Source organism: Fopius arisanus, unplaced genomic scaffold, assembly GCF_000806365.1.
Source record: "Fopius arisanus strain USDA-PBARC FA_bdor unplaced genomic scaffold, ASM80636v1 scaffold00022, whole genome shotgun sequence".
NCBI classification, from domain to species: domain Eukaryota; kingdom Metazoa; phylum Arthropoda; class Insecta; order Hymenoptera; family Braconidae; genus Fopius; species Fopius arisanus.
The window spans coordinates 64,488-87,211 of record NW_011887761.1 but is presented as its reverse complement, the minus strand read 5'-3'; the positions used below and the strand labels follow the sequence as shown (position 1 = coordinate 87,211).

Below are 22,724 nucleotides of genomic sequence, written 5' to 3'. Positions count from 1 at the left end.
AAGAATTCGCATTATCCGTTTAATAATAGTTACAAATCTTGCATTGCATGAATCCTTCTTGGATTAACTTATTCGTAATTTACCACGAATAACTGCTCATACATTGCGCTTTGTTGTTCCGATATTAAAGCCGTATTCACTTGCTCAAAATTAAAGGAAAAATCAAAATTAGGCCGGAACTTAGACTGTGATCCAGCCACCTGCAACTAGTCGAATCAGATTCTGATCAGATCAACCTGACCTGAAGTTGTCCCATCCGAGTAGTTATTCGGATCAATTTCAGATCAGGTGAGCTTGACCGGAATAATTCAATTATCAACTTATTATTGTTATTATTATTATCAAGAATAAAATAGGTGAAATTTTAATGGAGTAAATTTTCGCTTGTTAAATTGAACCGATATCCCCAATATATACCGTATATGCGAAACAGTTCACACAATAATAATAACGCGATCGTATAGTGGTTAGGGCATAGGATTAGTACTCGTAAGGTCCCCGGTTCGATCCCCAGTGTCGGCAAAAATAATTACGTTTTTTTCGGCATCAATTATAGTAGGTATTCATTGATAGAGGTAATATAATCTGAAAGAACGATTAATTTTTTATTTTAAGTTCATTACAATTGATAAACATCTTTAGATTCGGTTATCAAGGATTAATTCATTTTGTTTGATCAAACCCTGCTTCGGCACGCCTGATCAAATCCGGATCGAGTCAAGGCGTTACATGCTTGATCAAGTCCTGATCAAGTTGTAGGATCAGTACCTGACCGAACATCAAGTCTGACTTGATCCGAACTTGATCCAGATCTGAGCTTATTTTCCACTCGGCTTTTTGTTACCAATTTTTACAACACAACTGAGCATTGGGCAGAAGTCGATTGGCAGGTGATCGGAGCATCGATAAAGGTCATTCATTGGCCGATGATGTCCTCACCAATCATCGGGGCCCCGATTAAATACCGTTTTCCAGCTGATGATCGCAATCGATCAAGTCCGAAAAATAGTCTGAGGCTGCAATTTAATCTATAAGCATTAAACCTTAATACTAATCGGTTAGGTTTTACAGATAAAATAAAGGAGGAGTGGGGGGATGGTATATGCATGCATTTTCTCTCCTAAAATATGAAATATAGCAATTAATATCTCAAATGAAAGAATGTATAACTTGAATTATTGGAAAATAGGAAATAAAATCATTTTGATCATATAATTTTTTTTTACTTACGACAATGGCCTAGCGGGGAGTCTGCTTTTACCAGTGAGAGCGATTGGACGTGCCCAGGAAGCGCTCGCAAATCTCAGTCTCGATATTGTACGAAACAGTATATTAATATTCAAACAAAACAGAATATAACGGCTCTTACCCCACCTATCAAGTTTTCAACAATAAACTCTGGTGATATAAATTGTGAACTCACTTTATTTGAATCTAAAAGAAAGATAACAATAAATATAATTGAAAAAAAATTTTTTAATAAAGAAAAAAATTAATTAAAACAATTTTTAGTGGAGTTTAGAACAGGTCAAAATTAACATCAGCCAGCGCTTGTGGTTCAGATACTCTTTATTCAAGCACACTTCAAAAGTAATAACTGAACCTGAAATAATTAATTGAGAAAATCGCTATATATCTGATAAATATCTTTAATTAGATATATAACTACTACTTAAAACACTTGAATAATTAGAATACTCAATTTTTATAAATCCATTATGGAAATTTGAATATCTACGTGTAATCATGGTAGCACAACAACCCACATGCTAATTACCGGTTAGGTGAAAAGACCGGGAACATTAAGTAAAAATATAATACAAAATAAAGTAATCAATAAACCGATTAGTTTAACAACTTATAAGATTGATCGAGAATACAGAAAACTAATTAAAGAACATGGCTCACCATCAGCCATTACAAATTTTAATTATTCGAAGGGAATTACAGCCACGCCAAACTTGAGCTGCTTCCGAAAAGGAAGAGAAAAAATACTGCCTGCATACAGTGCATCAACCTCCTCAGCACAAATAGTCGATGAACACCAACAAGCCAAAATAAAAGAAGGAAATTATACATTTCACCAACACTCCTGAAATAATGAAGACTGAGACGACTTATGTCTTATACTCTATAAAAATGGAAGAGGTCACACACAACGAATAGAAACCTGCAGATGCCCAAACTGCCAGATTCGAGGTCAATCAAATCACCATCACCAATATATATCTAAGGCTCATCGTTCGATGAGCTGTCAACAATATTGCTATTACACAACATCAAAGAGGACTCCTTCTACTTAAAGACAATGGAGGATGAAGGAGAAAACATCGATATAGTAAATCTTCCAATTTCTCTTTCTTTACATACATATAATATAGATATTGATAAAGAATGTATCAAAGTTCTCACCGATAAAGGAATTAAATTCGATAAATATACCCTGAAGAGTGAAAAGCCAAAAATTTTACTACTAAAAAGATTTCGAACAAATATTGATAAAAAAACAATTAAAACGAAACTTATTGAAAACAACGTAAAAAATGTTACCAGTATGAATATTACTGAATTTTCTTCCAATAATAAAAAATTCAACAGTTTCAATGTTCAACTATATTGTAACTAATGTTAATGAATTGAAGAAATTTAAAATTCCCTATTTTCAACAAATTAAATGGCAAAATCTTATAAAATCTTATAAAAATCATCCAATTCGGTGTAAAAACTGCCAAAAAATAGGTCATAGTAGCGCTAACTGCAAATTAGATCACCGTTGAAAAATTGCGATAAACAAGAACTCACTTGCGTCAACTGTAAACAAAAAGGCCATTCGGAAAATTACAAAGGATGCCCAGTTTACCAAACAGCGCTCACCTTACACAAATATAATGAGAAATTCCAAGAAGAAATAGTAATAAAATACAAACAATTGTCACAAACAATCATTCCAGGCATCTCATGTGCTGATAAAGTTAAATCGTCCACTCTTCAACAACTACCGTTAGCTCGAATCAATGACAAACAAATTAAACAATTGGCAAATACTGTTCATTATCCAAATAATGAAAATACTTACCTAAACCCAGCTGGCCATAACTATACTTCGCTTCCCCTCTGGGCAATCAATATGCGAAGTAATATTCAGCCGTCAATAACTAATTACTACTCTAGCAACGAAAGTTGATGATATTTCGAGACTAATTAGCACTAATTCTTTTAGAATAGATCGAATTATGGCTATTTTACGGCTTAATAATAATGAAAATCCAACTGGAAATAATAATGGAGAATGACACTAGCAATACTTTCATAACGCAAATTAAATTAGCTGCAATAAATGTGAATTCAACAGTACGCCTATTACTTCGACATTTTTTGCAAAACTTTATTAATGAAAATAAAATGGACATCTGCTGCATATCTGAACCTAAATTAATAGAAAAACATGAAATCTTATTTGACAATCATGTAATAACCTGTGTAGACCGCAAAAACTCAATATTAGGAGGCGGCATCGCAATCCTCATAAATAAAAAAATTAAAATGGCGTTAGTTTATTAACCACCCTTAATTAATAAACAAATCATTGAATATTCTATTATTAAAATAAAATCGGGAGAAGCGGGAGAAGTCATCTCTTCATTATTGCTATGTCCGCAACTAATTCAATACAAAATAGAACTATGTTCATAGAAAAATTAAATGAATTATTGATAAAATAAAAACTCGATAATCTAAAAATTTCTACATAATACTTGAAGATCTTAGGGTCAGAAATACTAATTATGGCAATTCCATTAATGATAATAGAGGAAATTCCTTGCGCAAGTGGCAATTAAATAACGAGGGCCTACTCAAATGAAATTTCATCCCTCCAGATGATTATACGCTGGCACAGTTTTAGACTTATGTATAGCAGATAGTAGAGTAGAATTCGTTGATCTTAATAATGATCAAATGAACACGTTAATATACGATAGTGATCATAAAGTCATAACAGAAACTAAAAACATTAATAATATTCGAAACTTACCTACCTCGGAAGAACCTATACTTAATTTTTAAAAAGCCAAGTGGAAAAAATTGGCTAATTATATTCATCATAATTATACCACAAACATACCAAGTAATATAAACTTAACCATCAACGAAATAGATTCTTATATTAATTATATGACTAATTCGATCAACAAAACTATAGAAGAAACAGTACCAAAAACTAAAATCTGTGGTAACATCGATAGATACTCTAATAGACGCATTAGAAAACTATTGAAACAAAAATCATTTTTGTTAAAACCATTCACAATATATCACATCGTTATCAAAAATAAAGAAAACCCATGATAATCGCCAAACCGGTGTTCTCGAAACACTTATTAAACATATCAAAAAATAATTGGAAGAGGCTTTTTCAAACGCAACCGAAATATACTGGCAAACATGCATAAAAAGAAAATCAAAAAAAGAAATCAAAAGCTTCACAATTAATAAAAGTACAGAAGAACTCATGAAAATTTCACAATTCGATCTAAACGAAATCCCTCTAGGTGAAGATAATTATATAATAAGGCCCCATAGTAGCCCTGTATTTACGGGGCAGTTACGGGGCAGACAGGGGGCAGCTACTTCGGGTTCAAAAGGCGTAAAAGTTATTGAAAAACAAGGTAGGCGTGCATAAATTAATGAAATCGTGATATTTGCAATGTTAATTGCATGGGAAATGATGAATAAATGATGATAATCATTAGTGTATTGGGGAGCTGAATGAGTCTGGAGGGAAATTGCCGGGAGATGGCGATCGTATCTGTCTCCCGCCTAGGTCAGTCAAGTCGGCGGCAGTGGCGGCAGAATTCGAACTGCTGCGCAATTTGCATTAAAATAACACAAAAAAAATTGAAATAAAAATGCTCCACTTACTTTTTGTTATGTATAATTAATTGGAGGGAGATGTAGATGTATTTCCACCCCCACACCCCCATTTGAAAATGACTGACACGGTCGTCAAAAAATGTCGGTATACATATGTCTCTATCGATTTACGGGGAAATTCGAATCGGTCTATCCCCATAAAATTCAACCCCATGTTCACCCCTGACTACCCCTCATTCAAAATGACCCACACGGTCATCGAAAAATATCAAGAGACGAATGTATAAATCGATTTACGGCGGAAATTCAAATCAATCTGGGTGTATCAAATTCAACCCCATTTTCACCCTCCACTACCCCCTTCCAAAATGATAGACGGGGTCACCAAATACCGTGTGTATACATATATGTCTATCTATTCAGGGAATTATTTCCAATCGATCTATGGCAATCAAAATTCGTAGCCGTCATCCTGAATCCTCAAACTTCCAAAAAATCTTGAAAAAATCGGGGAAATGGACATCACGATGACGTCATTTTTGCAATGAAGACACTTCAATTCTCTGAGTTTTTGGGATGTTTTTGGGTACCAAAGAGGAAGGTGCTTCACCTCCCTTCCTTATTCGATGCGTCGAATAACACCCAAGTGCTCTCATTGAAATACTTATGACCGTTCTCAACTCCAGCAACCATCATCGAATCCCTTGGACTTTTACTCGGGAATGCCACAGTGGTGACCATAAAACGTCTGGCCTTTCCTATCCTCCAAAAAAGATATCTTGATTTTCAAAATATTAGATAATTTTAATTGAGGAGCTCATCAGGAGAGTGGCAAAACTCCGTGCCACAAAAAAAGACATCTCGATTTTCGAAATATTAGATAATTTTAACCTGTGCACAGAGTTTAGCCACTCTCCTGATGAACTCCTCAGTTAAAATTATCTAATATTTCGAAAATCGAGATGTCTTTTTTTGTGGCATGAGAAAGGCCAGACATTTTATAGTCACCACTGTGGCATTCCCGAGTAAAAGTCCAAGGGTTTCGATGATGGTTGCTGGAGTTGAGAACGGTCATAAGTATTTCAATGAGAACATTTGGGTGTTATTCGACTCATCGAATAAGGAAGGAAGGTGAGGCACCTTCCTCTTTGGTACCAAAAAACATCCCAAAAACTCAGAGAATTGAAGTGTCTTCATTACAAAAATGACGTCATCGTGATGTCCATTTCCCCGATTTTTTCAAGATTATTTGGAAGTTTGAGGATTCAGGATGACGGCTACGAATTTTGATTGACATAGATCGATTGGAAATAACCCCCTGAATAGATAGACATATATGTATACAGACGTTATTTGGTGACCCCATTGATCATTTTGGAAGAGGGTAGTGAGGGGTGAAAATGGGGTTGAATTTGATACACCCAGATCGATTTGAATTTCCGCCCTAATTCGATTTATACATTCGTCTCTTGACATTTTTCGATGACCCTGTGGGTCATTTTGAATGAGGGGTAGTCAGGGGAGAAAATGGGGTTGCCTTTTATACGGATAGATCGATTTGAATTTCCCCCCTTCATCGATTTATACATTTGTCTCTTGACATTTTTCGATGACCGTGTGGGTCATTTTGAATGAGGGGGAGTCAGGGGTGAAAATGGGGTTGAATTTTATGGGGATAGATCGATTCGAATTTCCCCCTAAATCGATTTATACATTTGTCTCTTGGCATTTTTTGACAACCTTCTCGGTCATTTCGAAATGGGGGTGTGAGAGTGGAAATACTTCTACATCCCCTCCAATTAATTATATATAACAAAAAGTGAGTGGAGCACTTTTATTTCAATTTTTTTAGTGTTATTTTAATGCAAATTGCGCAGCAGTTCGAATTCTGTCACCACTGCCGCCGACTTGACCGACCTAGACGGACGACAGATACGATCGCCATCTCCCGGCAATTTCCCTTCCGACTCATTCGGTTCTCCCATACACTAATAATTATCATCATTTATTTATCATTTTCCATGCAATTAACATTGCAAATATCACGATTTCATTAATTTATACACGCCTACCTTCTTTTTTAATAACTTTTATGCCTTTTGAACCCGTAAATAGCTGCCCCATGTCTGCCCCCTAACTGCCCCGTAACTGCCCTGTGAATGCGGGGCACCTTACTCGCCAGGGCAGTATGGTATTGGATGGACGGGTGGACAATAGTGCCAACTCCATCGAGTGAAAAGGCGCTGTTGCCAAACATATCGCAAAATTCTTTTAATTATAAATAAAATATTATAAACAATTTCCGACGGTGGAAATAATTTTTGGTTCATCGAGTCAACATATAAAAAATAAAATGAAGCGAGTCGAAGTGTTTCTTCTTTATTTATCAACACTTTCGAATTTCATTTTTTTTTGTACGATGTAGCGGAATGTCGGAATCTTTGAGGTTCATCCCCACTCCAGGCCTCATATCTCACTGCGGAAGTACCTTAAGTGGCTTTAATAAATTTTTTTCAGACTCAGCGCCTGGGAAATATGATTTTCTGGGCTCGTAGTCTCAAAATAACTATTTTATATGCTAAACTATGCGGTAAAAAACTATTTTTGTGAAGGGGATACCACACAGGGGATATTAATCCCAATTTGAATAAGAATGTGATGAACCAACTTTCAGTTAAAGTTTTTGTAGCTCAGGACATTAAAGAGTCAACCGTCTTGATTAAATTAATAAAATTAATAGTAGGAAAAGGAGGATGGATTTGTTCATCATCTTCGATCTTGATTCCCTCCAATGCAGGATATATGGCGTGAGTTGCTGAGAAAGTCACAATTTTTGATCGTCTGCAGTATGACACATCTTCTTTTCGGTTGGCTAGGCATCGTCGTCATGCCTCGATTTTTTAACCTTTACTCTTCATGTTTATTTTTTTGTACATTCATATTTTACCTGTTATCATCAAAAAATTATTACGACGGTGTGCGATTTCTTGACAACAATATTGCTCCATTATTCTTATTTCATGCAACTAAACTATTACCAATTATTAAATTATATGGGATATTAAATTATTCTTACAATTGAATATCTTGTATACGCTGTTATTTTACTAATGTTTTCCAATTTCCACGTCAAATGGTCATGGAGAAACTAGGTTTCTTAAAACTGTTGAATAGGTAAGCCATAGTAAGAGAAAAAATTGTTTTTGAATCATAAAATATAACAGGTAAGAATGACCAAGCATCTGTTGAAATACCAGCGTGGGTGCATGGTGGGGTATTTTCGTTCTAGCCTAATTCAGCAGTTCTACGCGTAACATGACGCCATACTAAATATAAAATCGAGCACACACTTCGCTATAATATACTTAAATATATTCAGCAATCCATGTCTAATATCTGAGTTTCATTATTGCATTGCTTTTAGACGAATCGAAATATTTCACAGAGACAAATTGTGGCTGAGACGATAAATAGTCAGGATGGTGTTAAAATTCCAAGTAAGTCTTCGACCTTGAACGAAAAACATCAATATATGGACGCAGCAATTGTTCTTCTTGTTAGGGGAAGAGGAAAAGGCTCTTATGTGAACAGTATATTTGAAGTGGACTTTTAATTTGATGTTAGACGGGAAAAATAAAAGTAGCCCTTTTTAACCCTATTCTTCGAAAATACATCATCCGGTACCATGTGCATAATGCTTTTCGAGCCAAAGGCGAGGATAGCAAGCACGTCACAGAGGGCGATACGTTTTTCATCGGATGATATACGTATAATATGAGATGACCATTGGCCTACTTGGAGATGGCTCAGAAATTATCTTCATACGGCCGTTTTACAATAGACTCGTGTCGAATAGTGCCAAGCCTTTCTAATCGAGTTTTGTCGGTTTTTCGGGTTAGTTGGGGCCTGGTACTTAGCAAAAGCATATTATATGCATAAGATATTAAGAAAATAAATAATTCCTTGTAAAGTTTAATATTCATAAATAAATTCTATTAACTGAACTCAGTGTATTTGTTCTATGTCCACTATATTGAAGGCAGAATCAAATATATGAAAAATATGTTGAATGTAGAGTTGATGATTTTTTTCATTGGAACCGTTTATTTACATATATGTCCCTGCATGTTGGCTGTGCGCGATGCGTGCTCTAAGTAAAACACTGAAAAAAAATTTCTTTTGCCAAGAATGATTACTAATCACAAAAAAATATATTTGGCATTAGTAAATCTTATGGAAGTATTACACCGCGATTGCCAGATTTACTGGTGAGAAGAAAATATATTTGGCACAAGAAATTTTTTTTCCCAGTGCAGGGTAAAGTGCTGAATAAATACCATGTATACATTCATTAGGACATTAAGAAATATGCCCAATCAGATTATTCTCGATTATGCTAGAAAAGTTGAAAGAAATTTCTCACTTCCATAGATTGCATCACGCGTGTTCAATTCGATTGATGAGCGGCCATATTTCTCTTAAGTCCACCCCTCGACAGGAAGAGGTTGGACATATGAAAAGTGTATCGATAATTGCCGAGCTAGGTGAAGAAAGTGAGATGTCAAGACCAAAAATGCCGCGAGTAAAGCCGAGACAGCAAGTTCAGGGGACTGCTGGAAATGGTGGGGAACGCGAATTTCCGCAGCCAATCCACAACAACCTGCCAATAGCAATCGTGCTATCGACTGCAGTCCCACCGTAAGATCGGCATACGTATGAGTTCGATTGGAAGACAGATTGCTTGAGTCGAATAGTAATGTTAGTACTGGCGGGGACCGGCCTTCTTGATAATGATACTATACAATTCATCGTTTGGTGACTACCCGCTGGAGAAATCGCTTCTAGTTTCCACGCACCCAACCAATCACAGTTTCAGGAAGAATTGAATAGAAAAAGTAGATGATTCAAAAATAGTTGAATAAGCAAGCAGACTATACTAAAAATCCATGTCTTAATTGAATTAATCTGACAATTTTTTGATGAGAAAGTAAAAAAAAAGATCGAGACACTCCAAGAAAAAGTATACTGTGAAAAAATTTGCCCGTCAGAAAAACTACATGCTTTGCTCCATTAATTATTTGGACTGAAGAAAATTGTTCTCTAGAAGAAAATCTCCTTCAGCGAACGTTTAGGTATTTCTGCTCGAAAATTCAGCAATGAGATATATCTCATATATGAATACACAAATTTTTGCGTAAACTCTGAGAACTCATCTTCTTAAGGACTAAAGAATATTTATTTGCTCATAATTTTCATCATTTTTCATCACTCTAAATTTTATAGTTATGTTCGAACGTACAGTATAAGTACAACCGTGAAACATATGCATAAGTTAAACGTAAAGAAGTCAACAACGGGCTAAACGACCGGTTGAACGAGCCTAACGGTCTGATGTATAAGAGTCAAGCTTTGAACTAAGGTTTAAACAAGGAGTTGCTGGTCTCGTTTAGACCTCGGTCTAGACTTGATTCTTGTGCTCAACAGTTAGGCTCATTGAGTCCCTTGGTTGGTTCGATGTTCAGTTTTTTTTACGCCTTTAGACGTGATCCTCGAGTTCAATCATTAGGCTCCTTCCGCGAGTTCATTTGTTCAATCTTCTGTCCATTTGACATGATTCGAAGGGGAAAAAAAGAGAAATCCAATAACTCAAATGTCAAATTTTTCAAAAATCACTTAAAAACACGGACGTTAATTACCCCTTCATTCCATGGATAACTTTATTATAAGTTGTAATGTATAGAATTGAGCGTTCAAATTGAAATTCATACGAAAACAAATTTTATTTTAGATCAAATCATCATAAATTCAAGAAAAATGAATTAAATTCATCAAATCAAACGGGATTATGAAGGTCCGGTTCAGGACTGTGAATGAGTGTATATATGATATATTAGTGTATATAATTAAAGGTACAATAATTGGATTGGAAGGTCGATTCGACGGATGCGTAAAAATGATAAAAATGACGTAAAATCATAATCACTTACTGAAAATTGAATCGAAAAGAATTACACATATGACACGTTGAGGAGCAGAAAATGACTTACAAATTGATATATATAAATATATATATATATGTACTGTCATTAACTTCACTTGGTACCGCTCAAAAATCGGAATAATCCTGTACTTCAAGTGAAAATACTAAAGAACAACTTGTTGTTACAAAAGGCTGATGAATAAATACGGACTGGTGTAATCCTCCTCAAGACCTTTAGATAGATCCATGATATGTTTCCATGTATCCAATCGGCAGTAACAAACATTGTCAAGAAATGTGAATTTTTAGTGTGACGTAACATCAGAGATAGGAAGAAACTTGAATATCTCCTGTAATGAATCTTTTTGTTGGAATAGTGTAAATTGTTAATAAATAATTCCCACTGCTCATTCGCCGAATGCTTCAGTTGTCCAGGGTTGATTGATGAGGCTTACGCGATTCATTTTCAGTCAAATTCTTAATTCGTAAAATCTGAATTATCTGTATTTCTGGGTTCTACTTTCTTTCGAGGTTTTAACTTTTTTCACGAGTTTTATCTGTTTCGAGGTTTTTAACTGATTTCTCTTTTAATCGAGATTTTTCGGAATCCAGAGATAAATATTTCTACGACAGGATAAATTTCGGGAGTTGTGTGTTTTCCTTCCGAGAATCAGAGCCTGTATGAACCGCCCAAAATGAGTTGCTCTCTCTGGATTTATCGAGGTGTTTCTTAATTATCTGTTTCTTAAATTCATTTCAATTTTAATTGACACTTCATTATCTGTTTGTTTTTAATTAGAGAAAGGAGAATCTCTCAGAACTGGTCTATACGGAGTAGACATTGTCGTCATCCTCGAGATTACTCCAACCCATCATGAACTTTATTATTAATCCATTAAATAACATTTTACAACAAATTATTAATGAGCAAAATATTATTAATACTAACATCAAGCAAATTAGCAACAAGTTAATTCTTTCTAACGTTTCCATTTATCTCCTTAAACATTTCTGCTATCTCTTTTAAACAATTCTCTATCTCGGGCTCGGCTGATTGTCGGAACTCTCCCCCGATTCTCCCTTACGATATTTCTCAGTGCAGGGTGTGATAATAATTATTATCATGTTAAACAATTTTTCCCCACCCCAAAGTGCAGCTAATCAACGGTTAATTTCGGATCCCTCCCCACTCTACTACAACCAGCAGGTTCCTTACAAATTGTGATTCTAGTACAACCAGCAGGTTGCTTGCAAATTGTGATTCTACTACAACCAGCAGGTTGCTTGCGAACGACTCTACTATAGCCAACAGGCTACTTGCAACTGACTCGACTATAGCCAACGGCTACTTAAAATGACTCGACTATAGCCAACAAGCTACTAACAAATTAATTTATTCCGTGGCAGCTCGGATGGAACGCCCAAAATCGCGAGAATGAACTATAGCAAATGCTACTAGTCGCGTACAAAAGTTTCGCTACGGATAACCAGGGCTGTCCGAAGTGCACTCTTCGAGCACACTCAGAGTATCTGAATATCCGTGCTGCGGGCGGTTTCTTGATACCTTAGCAGCAATATTTCCCTTACGACCGATTTCAGCCATCTAGCGGCGTTCCGGGAGTTATTTGTGTAGCGCGAGGTTTTAAACGGCCGCCCCATATAGCTCCGTACTTACTCGTCTTTTAAATCCTCTTTATCGGTATTTCTGTTAACTAATAATAAATTTAAATTTTACTGGCTGGTTCCTTACACTCCATAAAAAGGTAACCAAATCGAAACAAATATGCACCAGTTTTAAGAGGACGAAATTATCTTCAAAATGATATTCATATATTCCCATTTCGTTCATTTCAAAGTGTCTAAAATTCCACCTGAACGTGACATTTGAGTAAAACGTAAAAAAACACAATTTTTTTTTGAAACCCCATAACTTTGTGAGGTACGGTAAAATGAAAATCAGCCCGACAAAAGGACACAAATCCGGATCGAATGATTTCTCCAGTAAGCAATGAATGGTATTTTTCAAGCCTAGGACGGAAAAAATGAATCTGACGAATGCGGCTTTATAGTCCGAGCCAGCCCCCTGTCACTTAACGTATTTCTCCAATGATATTCGTGTCTCAGCTACCGTTACCTCAGTAAATGGCACGTCGATCATCTTCACATGTCCCCTCTCGCCCCTTGCCGTCACTCGCCCTAACCAGAAGCGGGAAATAGAGATCATCATCAAAATCGTCAAAAAACGTGAAGAGAAGTGCCACTTTTTTAAAATTCTTCAAGGTAAATGGGATGACTGGAAAAAAGCTATCAGACGTGAAAATGATAGTACTGTGAACTATGACAAGTATCTTCGTCAAAATTATTTTAGACCAGAGGATATTTCATGGGGGAGAGAAATCATCTTTCCTGGCGGACAAATTCAGTAGGTAACTGACCTTCTTTAATTAAACGAATAGTTACTCCCCTCATGTCTTTGAAGATATTCTCGATGATGTGTACAAATATCCTAATTTATCTTCTTCCTGTTAAGCACATGGAGCTGATGTCCTATTTCAATTTCAATGTATAAGAAGTTCGTAGAAGTATAAGAAGTTCGTACACGTTCTAATTCTTAACAGAAGAAAATTGCTCAAGAGAAGAGAAAGCAATCGAAATTTGCTAAAATTTGAACATCAATTCATCCAAGAGTTAATGAAATTAAATATATAAAATTTATGAATGTTACGTTACATTCGTTCCAACAAATATTTTCCGTTCATAATGGAGTGTCCATCGTTTTTTGTTCAAATTTCCAATTTCATATTTTTAAAGATTCAAATGATGCGCTCGTGAACATGGTGGGGGATGTGCGGGTGACGCCCGCGTCACTCATGGCGGTTTCGGTAGTGCGACGCGATGTGGACGGAGTGTCAGGGGGCTGGTCCGAGCCGAAGGCGATTTTATCCGAGCGAAGCGAGATTAGAAAAAATGTTGGCGAAAACAACTGGCCTAATTACTGTTTTCCTCATGATTCCCATAATTATTGGAGGCCATAATATGGATAATTCCTGACATTGACGACGTGGCTCTCAATTTTTCGGTATTTTCATCTATAAATTTCAAGTAAATCAAAAAAAAAATCTATAGACATTTCACCCAATTTTTCCTGAAGGTTGACAAATTTTTAAAACAGAGACTGTCAGAGATAAATCTCTTGAGCTGGATCGGAATAACAGCATCAAAGTAATTACGCAAAAAATTCGCAAAATTGACTATTGCGGGGTGATATTCAGGCTGAATATGCTTCTTCAAAATTCCTTGGTCATCGGCTAGTTGGGTAGTAGAGAGCTCCTCTCTCCAGATCATTCTTCAGACCAGAGTGTCCTGAGCCAAGCATCTCCAGCAATTGGAGCCGTTAGATCCTAGGGCTGGAGACATCTTCTGCGCCTATCTAATTTACATGGTCTCGAAGAGGCGTGCGTGGCCGGATCCTCCCTCTGTTTCTCGTCATCGGGGTCATCTGGGCTTGCCTCTTACTGGCCTCTTACTTATACTGGCCTCTTCTCTTCCTGATGCGTTTCGATGTTGTGGATGTTACCACGACGGAGGGTGTTTCGGGACATTAAAAAAATTATTACTGTCGGAAGCAGAAATAAATTTTCCTTCCTGACACTCGCGAATGAGGAGACTTTCCCAGAGGCGCTTACTCAAAATTTAATTGTCCTTCAAGAAAGACTTATTTAAAAAAAAAAAAAAGAGAACAAAAATATTTGTCTCGGTTGACGATCGAGATCGTCACAACGTCATGAAAACCCGTCAAATTGAAAGAACTATTGGTATTCCGAAGCTTATTTAATACGCTTTCGAATGAAAATAAGATACGCACAGGAAGGACAAACAGTCGTCTGGCTCATTTACATGAAGAACGATAAAAATTTCCAAAACGTATCTATTATATATATAATATTTATAGTTACATATAAATATATTATTATTATTATTATTATTTATATATATTTATGTTATTTAAAAAAAAAATTGAACTCCGATTCTTATATATCTATCGTTGAAAAACGAAATAGACACTCATGTAGTAGCACCACAAAAGTAACAAAACGCGCGCGCGGCGCACGTTCATCTCTAGTTATAATAAGATGAAGAAAAACATTTTTAAAAATATGTGGATCGAAATTTTCTTTCTCTTTTTTTTACGATTCCAATTCGTGATGTTTGGATAGAGAAATGTATTTGAAAAAAATCGAAGTTCCAATTTCCAAAAAAAATTAACGTATATTTCCCGGAATTCGCGAGTTCGTCCGCGGTTACGATTTGTACATCGTAATTTTTTCCCGTGGAGTCTTCAAAGGTCCTTGTCCAATTGTCCCATTGTTCTCAGTGTTGCACCGTTCATACTCTTGGCTCGTTTATCCTCTCGCACATCACCCAACACCTTAAAAGTATAAATTTTGGCATGCAGGTTCACAAAATCAGTTTTAATTTTTCTATTAGATTCATCCTTCATTAAACCTTTCACATTTTTATTCCCTCTTAGTATTTGATAAACATTCTCTGCTAGGTAGTCGGAAGTGTCAAATTTCGAAATATCTCTATTGATGAATCATAAATCTCGGGAACATTGAACTGACATACAAGGCCGTCTGCGGATGTGTGTACTTATTTAGATCGCTCTGCAAACTCACGCTTCACATAATTATTATGGAAATCATACCAATTTTTTACAAGTCCAAGATGGCAATTCCAATGTGCTTTGGTTTATTGAATGTGATTTGATCTCGTTTCAATTCAATGAAACCATATTATCATCGAAAATGAAAGTACTGTGGAAATTAGGTTAGACAATGTAAGCTCTCGCGCCTTATCTCTACGCCACTGCCGATCAACTTGACATATCTGTGCTTTCGCACATTTTCCATCGTTTTCCCAATGACTATGTTATTGAATGTTTGTTGAATGAATTGTTATAGAATGACCTGTCAATTAATGTTTTTGGCATTGAATGCGGAGTGAAGAGTGAAATATCATGAGGCTCATAGACAGAATTATGTAGTTACTCAATATAAAGGCCAATACTATCGTAGCTTACAAATTTACACTAAAACCGGATGAACTGATTACTAGTGAAGTTCAATATTTCAATGCGAAGAATGAAATCATTCTACCAGCTATACATATAGCGACATGGTTTGATGACAATTCAAGTGAGTGTTTGTTCACAAAAATCGGTGATTTCCAAGAACGTGACTTGCGATGGGAATTGAGTGAAATTATGAATTTCATATTTAATATGCGATATGTTCTATTGAAGGGTGGCTCCTTAACGTATGCCGAGCAACCCTATGATATACAATACAAAAACGCTGTTGTCAATAATAAAAATTCGGATGAATTTTGTTTTTTTATGGTCAATCATCACTTCTCTTTGTCCATTAAAGACGCATCGATGTGCTACTTCATCGTATCCTGACTATATCTACGCCACTCTTCCACACAGCCAAAAGCTATTTGATTATACAAACATGCGCTTCCCGATCACCTTGAGTGATATCCCAAAATAGGATAAAAGGAAAAATTCCCATTTTCAACTTATTTCCCTGCTTCTCCTTTCCTTCGCCGCACTTTCTCCTCCTTCCCTTTTCGTAAGGGTTACCCCCACTTCGGTTCATTTCAGAGTAGGAGAAGGGTCCATCAGGGCAATCACCTGACACGAAGTACTGTCGTCTACTCTTTGTTACGCACTAACAGAGGTTGGGAGCACGACTTGCTCTCACGACTTGCTCTCAAATTTCTGAGGTGGAGCGGTAACTTTACGGGGTAAAGTTTGCCCAATAATTTCAAAAACATTCAGAGATAAATAGCCGTAATTGTCGTTGTGAAAAAAAATAATATAAATCTGATTAAAAGTTCAAAGACTGACCATGAGAACAGGGCTGAGAAAACCTCAGCAGCTAAAGTTCAGTGAGACTGACTGACTCCACCCAAAAAAATTATTGATGGTTGCAAACAAATTTGCATTTATTAAATAATAAACAAATTACCTTATGGAAAAAATTGGTAAAAATCCGTTATTTTTCCGTTTTTCATTAATAAGGGAAATACCGAAGGTTATAACTGGTATTGCCCCCAATAAATAATGAGTATACCCGACATTTTCGATGAATGACGATGCTTAAGGGAAAAGCGGTTTATATGATGCACTACTATAATGAGAGTGGGTTTATTGGACATCTAAACGGTGGAATTGTACTAATAAGAATGAACTCGAGCAATGTCGAATTGGAAAACATTGCAATTAAAACTTGACACGTGCATAACTGCAACATTCTAATCCCAGATTTTATGCTTTCATCGAAATTACAAGCTAGAAGGTACGATTTCGCAGATATGAAGAGAACATTTATATCCTCACTTCATAAATGCGAAAACTCTTTTGTCGTATATAAGTTTTATTTGAAACATGAAAAATGTCATATGAAAATCTGCAATGGAATTTTCAAAACTATATTCCAACGTTGGCCGTGGCAAATTTTTATTTTTCACATTTAGAGTTGCAATATTTGAAAGGAAAATCACAGTTGTCGAAAACCATTTTCGAAATATATTTTCCAAGGTTTTTCATTGCAAATTTTTATTGTTAAATTTTATTTAAAAAATTGGAAACTAAAATTTTGCCTCAGTTGTGGCAGATTAGCCATTTTTGTTCGACTCGCACGCGACTCTGCGAGGTTGCCGGGAATATCGTCACCACTGAGACTTATTCGCAGATAAAAGGTTGGCTAATTGGGTGCCCATTAGTGCTTAGAGATTATTTCCACCCTAGTAATAGGCTGACTCCCGGCCACCTGAAGGTTGCCGGGCCCTGCTCTATTACTACATAACAAAGTGTAGACTCTACACTTTGACGACAGCCCATTGTAACAGGTGATGGGTCTTTACGGGAGGGCCCGACAACTGTGAAGTAACCGGTAGCCGACCTGTTAATAGTGTTGGGTTATCGCAATCCTAATGGGCACCCAATTAGCCAATGTTTGCCTGTGAATAAGTCCCAGTCGAATATCACCAATATTCCCGTCAGCCAGTTAGAGTGGTGTGCGAGTCGAATAGAAATGGTCCACTCGCCAGAATTTTCAACGCGCAACGTTTCAGTTTCAAATGTTAAATGTAAAATTGAAAAATTAAAATTTGCATTGAAAATCTTTAGAGAATATATTTCATACATGATTTTCGGTAATTATTATTTTCCTTCCAAATATTGGAATTCTAAATGTGAAAAATCAAAATTTTCCACGGTCTCATTATATGGTACGGCCTCATATAAACCGTTTTTTCCATTGAACATCGTCATTCATGGAAAATCTCGGACACAGTTGTCATTTGTTGGGGGCAATCCCAATTCTATCCTTCACTATTTTCATTATTAATGAACACGAAAAATTAATAAATTTTTATGGATTTTGCCATAAGTTGAAATTGCACGAGTATCGTTCATCTCTGCAGAATCCATCTCAGTGAAGTCATTTTTTACTGCTAAGGTTTTCTCAGCCGTGTTGTTATCGTCAGCCTTTAGAATTCTTATCAGATATATCAATTTTCTCAACAATGCCTATAGAGTTATCACTCCATGTCAGAATTGTGGACAATTGCTCTATTTTATGTATTGAATTGCTGAAAATATCGTGGGGACATAAAAGAATTGTTAATGGTGATTACTCGTCCGGAAAGCATTGAAAAAATTGTGTTCCTAATATTACTGCCTATTTCGAATAAAAAATTTATATTTATGTTTCAAATTGATAAGATGGAAAATTTTTGCGCGATCGCACGGTCGCCCTCTGCCAGTTCGGTCGAACCAAGGCTCAAAGAAGAAGAAAAATCGAATTAGAGGAGGTAGCTTCGTTGCGTGGATGAGGCCGTTCTCTCATGGCTCACTAACAAAGCTCGGGAGCCGCGTGAGCCCCATGAGTCCAGGTTGCCGAGTCCTAGTGAAGCTTAGTTGATGGACGCCGTGTCGGCCAAGGTATTCTATAGTTTTTCTTGGTTATCCGGAGAGCTATCATGGGTATTAAAGGTATATATTAAAAGTATTGTAAATTTCAATGATAATTTGAAAAATATATAAACTTTTTTAAAACCGAAGCATGTACTCCTTTTTGGGAATGTATAATTTCATTGTTTCCAATTTTCAATTGGTTGAAGTAAATTCCATGCTTCCTTTTCTTTCGTCACATACCATAAAATATGGGCACGAAGTGCGCGTCAATATCTGATAACTACAAAAGCGGCCTCTATCAACATTTTGTCACCGCACACTAAAAAGTTATCATAATGTGCAATTTCAACTTATGGCAAACTCCATAAAAATTTATCAATATTGAAACATCAACAATTAATTCCTTCTGTTTCTCCACCCTACTTTATTATATATGGGGCATTGTGAGTGAGCTCAGCGAGGTTCAAATCATTACCCTCTTCGATTGTGTCACCCCATTTTTCCCATATTGTACACATCATTAGATGACTATTGAATTTTTTTTACCTTTTTGACCATACCAGGAACCCGCCACGATTTTTTTCAGTTTCCCAGCATTTAAAAGCACCAGTCCCATAAATATTAACCGATTTAGACGTTGTTGTTTCAACGTTTTCGTTTTTTTTCGCCAATTCAATAAACACGGCTATATGTTTTTTGTATATCATCACGTTCTATGAGATTGTACGAAATTATATGAAACGTCTCGTTCGAAGATGATAGTACTGTAGTCATGCTTGTTATGCTTAGGTATCACAACGTTTAACGTATAGGTTTTGAATTTTTGGCGCTCTCAGCTCTCCGGTGTCATCCTCTTACCTTCATATTGTTTTGTGTTCTGATTTTGAATTATCATCTGTATTGATGAAGTTGATAGTGGGTATGATTTTCTTCCTATTACTGGAGTGGAAATTTTGGTCAAGTCCCAGTCAAGACTGGATCAATTTGATGATTGATCCGGAAGTGAGACGGTAACTGGATCAAATTCTGATCAGACATGTAACGCAAATTTAAATCAAGACTTGATCAAAATTTTCTGATCCGGTTTAACGGTTCTCGATTTGATCAAGCCAAATGTATCTAAATTAGATGACTGGAATATCGAAAACAATAATAAATATTAACCATGACTCACTTAAAACAAAAAATACTAAATTTTTTTATTATATCTGACCGCTCTTAATGGATCCCGATTGTAATTAGCGATGAAAAAACCCTATTATTTTTGACGATGCTGGGGATCGAACCGAGGAACCTCCGATTACTAAACCTACGCCCTAACCACTAGTCTACCGCATTTTTTTTTACATTATCAAACGTTTATTAAGTATTTCTTTTTACAATATATGTACAGTATCTACATATTCTTTTGGTACATGATGTTTGATAAGACTAGACCACCAGCCGTGAGGCTTTTGTACCTCAGTTTACAAGAGTGGTTTGTATTAACTAATAATTAACATTATGTGTATGGGAGGAGATTTACAATAGGGAAAATGTTTGTAGAAAAACACCCTATAAGTTGGGGGTGATTGAAGGAGAAGGGGGGGGGGGGGAAGAAAGGAAAATAGGAGTGGAAATGAAAAGTGGTTATTTTGACCACCAAGATCTTAGATTAACATCTATATCATGTAGTTCGGTATTTGTGTGGTTTATGAGGCTGGATTTGAAGTTTTCGGTTAGAGCCGAAATGTAATCATGAATGAGATTTATGTTCAGAGTATTGTGAATAGTGGAAGTTTGAGTTCTGTGATTGAAGTTACCAATGATTCTGAGGAATTTGTTTTGGCTAATTTGTAATTTTGCTAGTTGTGAGTGCGCCGCGTTGTGCCATATCGGGCAGGCGTAGGTTAGTACCGGTCTGATGAGTGATTTATACAATGTTACTTTTAAGTTGGTACTAACCGAGTTTGCCTTGAATTGACATTGATTTTCCACTTATTTAATTCCTTAATGATTATAGACGAAGCATTTTCCAGCTGCGAGACTGCCTTAATTACTGAGGTACTAGAAGTATATATAGCTAGGTCATCAGCAAAGCCTATTATGTTTACATTTTTTGGGCAATTTACAAAAACGGAAGTTATATAGATGTTAAATGAAGTGGGAGATAATACAGGTAAGCATAAGGATGAGTCTATCCTTACCTGGATATATCTATTCTGTAAGAAAGAGTGTATAATTTTACACAGGAAGTCCGGAATGTTTAAGGAGGCAAGCTTATGAACCAGCCGTCCTGACTATACAGAATCAAAAGCCTTTTCACTATCCAGAAAGAGAGCCACAGACGATTCCTTTGCTACACTTGCCTTTTTAACGAAGTTAGTCAGTCTTACAAGTTGGTGAGAGGTGGAGTGGTTACCCCTGAATCCAAACTGCTCTGTTAGGAGAATTTTGAGTTGGTGGATGGATTTGTTTAGTCTCGTGAGTATGATTTTTTCAAGTATCGTTCCAAGGTTTGGAAGGAGGCTTGCTGGTCTATAACTTACTGGATGGAAAGGGGATTTGCTTTGTTTTAGGATGGGAATTACCACTGCTTTTTTCCAGGCATCTGGGAAATATTGTAGAAGAAGGCAGGAGTTCATGATTTTCGTGAGGAACACCAACGCTTTTTTAGTGATATTTTTGATGACTACGTTAGGGATTTCATCGATACCCGGCGCTAATTTTGTTTTTAATTTAATGTTGCATACTTCCTTGGGATTGCACAAGGATCCGTTCGGGATATCCGTTTTGTTAGCATAAAGTTTTTTGTTAATGAAGGCATTTATTTGCTGCTCAAATGGATGATTCCCTCTTTCAGAGGCGATCTGGTGAGTGTTTGCATAGTGAGAACAGAGGGTATCTGCCTTACCGACATCATCACTAACTGCTTTGTTACTTAAATTGAAGTTTGGAATTTTTCGCCTCGGGGTATTATTGAAGTTTTTTGCGATTCTCTAGATAGTGTGATCCTTGCGAAAAACATTTTTGAGTTTGTTATCCCACTCGTTCTGTTTCCATTCAATAATTTTGGTGTGGACTTCTTTAGTTAGCTTATTCAACCATGATTTCAACCAGAAATTATCCTTATTTTTTTGCCAGTAGTTCCTAAGTTAATTTTAATGTTTAATTAATTTTATCAAGTGGTCTGGTAATGGAGTGGGTTTACGAAGGGGAGGAAATACTGGGGTATTTGCTTTATATGTCTCTACAATTTTTTTGGTGAGTAAATTTATATTTTGATCAATAAGATCAGTTGATATGCAGGAGGGGTTAGCAGTAGTTATTGAGTTGTCTAGCTGATCTCTAAAATTATTCCAGTTAGCTTTCTTGAAGTTGTATCTCTTGATAGGATTAACAACAGAAGTTTTTCCGAAAATCAAGAACAATAACGGCAGGTGATCAGATGGTGATTCATGAAGAACTTGAAAATTTGAGAATAATTGTTGGTTGTTCGTTAGTAGTAAATCAATGGTGGATGGAGTTTTTGAATTAGGCAGATAATGGGTTGGTTCATTGGGAGCGAAAAGAATTAATTTTGAGGATGAGGTAAGATTTGATCGAATTTTACCGGAAGTGTTAGGATCAACTGGAGTCCAAGCCTTATCGTTAGCATTGAAATCTCCCGCTGCTATAGCCGAGCAGCCTGGCTTAAGCAGAATTTTTAATAGTTCGTCGTCCAACTGTATATTCGGGGGATTGTAGATAGAATATAAGTGGATGGACCAAATATCTACAAAAATTTCTACTCCTACATATTCCGTGTTGCATTTAATGGTGTGAGGAAGAGTGTTGTATTTGATTGAAGAGTGAATGGCTATGGCCACTCCACCACCCACCTTTTGTAATCTGTCCTCCCTGATG

At 36.2% G+C, this 22,724-nt stretch overlaps 1 protein-coding gene across 1 annotated transcript in view; it reads left to right on the top strand.

The window, feature by feature from the left end:
* Positions 1-22,724, top strand: part of LOC105264493 (uncharacterized) — a 74,660-nt gene that overhangs the window by 21,408 nt on the left and 30,528 nt on the right. The gene's annotated exons all lie outside the window — the stretch shown is intronic.